Source organism: Physella acuta, unplaced genomic scaffold (assembly GCF_028476545.2).
Source record: "Physella acuta isolate Inbredline_101_S28 unplaced genomic scaffold, ASM2847654v3 ptg000698l, whole genome shotgun sequence".
Taxonomy (NCBI): Eukaryota; Metazoa; Mollusca; class Gastropoda; family Physidae; genus Physella; species Physella acuta.
This window is the reverse complement of record NW_026732217.1, coordinates 307598-312500: the sequence shown is the minus strand read 5'-3', so window position 1 is coordinate 312500 and position 4903 is coordinate 307598. Positions and strand designations below refer to the sequence as shown.

Here is a 4903-nt window from a genome sequence, read left to right as displayed (position 1 = left end):
CCGACTGGATTAGGCATAAAACGCCAAAATTTTGATACATAAGAAGTTATAAGTTTTGCCCGATTAGAATAAGTCCTCTATAGTCCGGATGTAATGAAGGACTGAGGTGTAAAGCGGTGAAAACTGTCAACATTTCATGTGATCTTTGTGCACAATTACAATACTTTCTATATACCCTGTATACAAGGCATCTAGTTGTAAACAAACAGAATATTTTTGCTATTAAAATGTTTGAAACACAAATTTAAAAATGAAGTTTATTAATTAAAGAAGAATACACTTACGGTCCCTGAATGTCCCAGGGTTGATGGCCACCGAGTTTCAAAAAATTATTTGACATCCATTTATTGAGGGTCGGGTAGGAATCAGTGTTGGATACATATAAAGCTATATGAAAACACGAACAATTGTTAACACTTTCAATTTATTTTAACCGCTATAAACAGCCACACTAAAAACTGAAACTGCTGTATCAGACAAAAAAGAGTGTGCATGGTCATGGTTCCAAAACCAAAAAGTCTCGAGTTCGAACCCTCGTGAAATTGAGGCTTGCTAGCTGGGGACAGCCACTCTTCTAGGAGAGACAACATTACAGGTCTATTTATTTGGTAGGGCGGTGGCATTGTTTTTACAAGATTTTATTTAATTCACTTACTCTGTCTGTCGTCAGTCGTCAGTCTGTCTAGATCGAAGCGCCCGAGCAAAATTACCGGCCCTAATAACTGACAGATACGGTTCGTTTTTGGCACGTGGGTAAAGACATGAAAACAATGCAACAAGACATTAAATTTGACTTAATTGGATGCCTAATTAATTTTTTATGAAATAATTAATATTTTGACCAAATTAGTAGATAGTTCTATCCAACTAATCTACACGCATCATCACGTTCAATAGCGCGTCATCACGTTCAATAGGTGCGCAATGTTTTTTTAGTCATGTAACTCTATTGTAAATAAAAACATGTAAAGTACTAAACTATTTTTCATAAAAAACACGTTTCAATAATAAGCTTTTATGTAATAATGCACTAAAAAAGAGAATGGAAATTATAGACTACTATTTAAAGAACTATGAGGAAAAGCGTGTGTCTCTTCCTAAATATTAGTAAAGGTATCCAACAGATGCTAAAGTGACCTACGCTTTTCTTTATAGTTATTTATATAGTAGTGTAAAATTTATTTCTCTCGTTTTTAGTGTATTATTACATAAAAGCTTGTTATCAAAACGTTTTTTATGATTTTTTTTTACAAACTTTTATTTAACTCACTTCCTCTCTCTGTCGTCAGTAGTCAGTCTATCTAGATCGAAACGCCAAAGCGAAATTACTGGCACTTCTAAGTGACAAATACGGTTCGTAGTTGGTACGTGGGTCAAGACGTGAAGACAATGCAGCATGACAATAAATTTGACTTAATTGGATGCGTAATTTTTATGAGTTATTTTAAATTTTGACGAAATTAGTAGGCAGTTCGTTTGGTTTCTTATTAGAGAATCTGCACTATGTGTAGAGCTGTAAAATAGTATTTAGGTAGAGAACAATTTTCGTTTTTAGACTGACTGTTAATTACAAATTTTTCAAACTGGGTTTGGATGGGGGGGGGGGGGGCTTTTCACGGACAGGAATATCTATATATAGAATTGGGAGAATGGGGCTCCAAGTCGATAGTCAACCCCGGGCGCCGGAATAGGTCACTACGCCTCTGGCTAATCATCTAAGTAATTAGATTAGGGGCTGCTAAAAATAACTGCCTTGAAAGTCGTGAGTTTAAGTAGCTGACCTGTGAATTCATCAACATAAATTACAAAACGATTTAAAATTTAAACGTTTAGAAATAAAGTCTACAACCTTATTTTTGCTTTAGAATAAACACTGTGAAAAAATCGAAGAGGCATTTTATATAATCTTAACTATATAATGTTTCTATTTAATTTTAGTCGAATAACCATCATTTAGTGTTTTTACTTTTCATATTTAAATATAGAGGAAATGTTATTAAAATGGAATAATTTTTTATAACATTCAGGCTGCTTATAATATTTAAAATATTATTTTTCTTTAACCTCAAATTTTTTCAGCTCTACTTTTAAGCCCAAACCCTCTCAACCCATTAGCCATTGGTAAAGAATCCCTTGAATCACCATTTAATTACACATTTGCATTTTCAGGTTTAAAAATACATTTATGAAGTATTACTATTGTAAATTTGTATCAGTCCTCACAAGCCGATGATGAAAACTGTAATACTAAGTAAACACGTCTAATATGTCTGAGGCAAACAAAATAAAGGAAGTGTTGTAATAGTTTATATAAATTAAATGAAATTTTGATATATTTTTCGTTTCACACCTTCCTACTTTTTTTTGTAAACGAAATACAAAGGATGTATTGTAATGGTGCAAAAATCTAAATCGATATCTTGACAAATTTTGACGTGTAATAACCTTTCGGAGACGGAAAATATAATTTTTATACAATCCTATGTGTGTGTGTCTCTCTCTCTCTCTCTCTATAAAAAGGATAAGTGCCGTTTTATTTATGTCAACGAAATTTCATAAGCAAGCTTTTTTTTTCTCACATCTTTTGAGCGATTTCCGGAAAACCGTTATTGATCATTATTGTACTTTCGGTATTCCAAAAGCCCATAATTTGATTACCATTTACGTTAAGTGGACCAAACTTTACATATATAATTATTCGATTGTATGTGCATGCCTCTATCTATTTATGTAAGGAACACGATAACTTAAGTACACTTTCAGTGTGGTTGGCGAAATTTTAGGGCTTACAAAATCAGTAAACAAATTAGTAAACACAATGACGTTTTAATTTAAGAGGTTTTGAGATTTTTTTCCCTTAAATTAAATACAACCATCACCATTTTTATTGGTTTAAACATTACACAATCTTGTGTGCGTATCACGGCCGCAATTTTCTGATAGGCCTACGAATGCAAAAAGTGCCTAGGCCAAACAAAGATCATGAAACGACCCTGCACCCCACCCAATTAATTACTTCCTAAGATCAATTTCCCACCTGTACTTATCCTCGCCGAGTTGCAGTAGGACATCACCTCAAATCAATTACTCACCCATCAATTTTAGAGAGATGGGGGGGGGGGGGGTAGTTCAAGAAATAGGTTACGTATAGATTATAGATTATAGGTATAGGTATTTGAATATGTTAGTTTATGTTTATGTTTATGGTTATGCTTATGCTCATGTTTATGTTTCTTGTATGTTTGTATTTATGTTTTTAAGTTATAGTGAGGATTATGGTATATGTTTGTGTTTATGTTTGAGTTTGAGGCTATGTTTTTCTGAATGTGGTTTTTTAGGCGTAGAAGTGTGAGAAGTGGAAAGATTTATGCCTATATCTGTTTGTTTATGTTTGTGGTTGAGGTTGGTTGTGATAGAGTTAGGCTTAGAGTTAGGTTTAGGATCATATATGTTTTCTAAAATGTCGTTATTTGCATTTAGATATTAATTACTACCATAATCCTTGGCAGCGCCGGGTTTATGCTGCTTAAAAAGCATACAATTAGCGGTTCTTTAGAGATTTTTTTTTACTAAAGCCACTGCTGATTCGGACCGGGAAAGCTAATTCTAGTTTAAGAATTAGATTAAAAAAAATTAATGAAAACATTTCATTTATCCGACTGCATCCCCGATACTGTTTGGGGAGATTACAGCCAAGTTATTATATTATGTTATTCTTTGTATGTAAGTAAAGTAAACTTTCCCTTTGAGACCTGACGGTCTATAAGGCAAGTGAAGTAGAGTTTACATGTTTCTGTGACTTCGGCATATGAAGAGATAGTGTGGTCAGCACTATGCCCAGCCGCCTTTACTTTCCCTAACGTGAGTTAGGTACCCAGCAGAGTTGGGTGGACTCAGGGACAGTCTGCTGACTTGAACCCGGATTCGAACTCGAGACCTACGGGTTAGTAGTCCAGCTCTTCACCGCTAAACCACTCCGTCCCATTTTTTTGTGTGTAACTATTTTCAATTTTTTTAATTGGTAGAATTTATTGTAAAAAAAAAAAAGAAAACAAAAAACATCACAATGTTATTTTCTAACGCTAGTAGTAGGTAAACAAATTATATTTCTCACCTTCAGACACGAAGGTAAAAGCGACTACCAAAATCAGAAATAAGCTTGCAGATAATTTCATCTTGTCAACTGTTTTCCTTACTGTAATCACGACCGACCTCCTTGAGTGTGATCTAATGTTCAACAGGTGTCGACCTTCAGTACTCTATCTCAAGGTAATCCTCACAATAGGACGTGCGTATTAGGAAAGGCTAGTGCTATTTTTAGGACACGGATTACATGGATCGGGGAGGTTTTAATGTAATTAAATTTCTAAAGACATTCAATTTTTTTAATCAGTCAGTGTGTGTGTGTGTGTGTGTGTGTGTGTGTGTGTGTGTGAGGCATTCAGTCAGTTAGTCATTCTGACTGTCTGTCTGTCCGTCAGTGCTCTCTATTTTTCTTTATCTCTCCGTTTGTTTTTCAATGTTAAACCTATCGACCTAGAACCTAATTTAAAATTTAATTTCAATTCTTCTCTTTATCTCTTGGATATAATTGGTTTAAAAATGGTTTTAGAAATCATTTACCGTAGAAATGTTTTCAAACACCTTGGTAATTTCAAACACAATATATAGTTGACACACTAAAAGTTCGATTGCGCAGGGGCGCTAGGTACGGTTTAACTTGATTTCTCGTGCTTAATACTTCTTTGTGTATTGTTTATGGGTCGAAATGAAGCTTTCATTGATATATATATATATATATATATATATATATATATATATATATATATATATATATATATATATATATATATATATATATATATATATATATATATATATATATGGTAACAGGACAAATGAT

At 33.5% G+C, this 4903-nt stretch overlaps 1 long non-coding RNA gene across 1 annotated transcript in view; it reads right to left on the bottom strand.

Annotated features, from left to right (window-relative positions):
• The window catches only part of LOC131949466 (uncharacterized), a 6066-nt gene extending 1817 nt beyond the window's left edge, over positions 1-4249 (bottom strand). Inside the window, exons 1-2 of the long non-coding RNA XR_009388165.1 lie at positions 4115-4249; positions 285-387 (exon numbers count right to left, since the gene is read on the bottom strand). This is a non-coding gene — a long non-coding RNA (uncharacterized LOC131949466). The remainder of the gene's footprint in view (positions 1-284; positions 388-4114) is intronic.
• Positions 4250-4903: the final 654 nt, after the last annotated feature.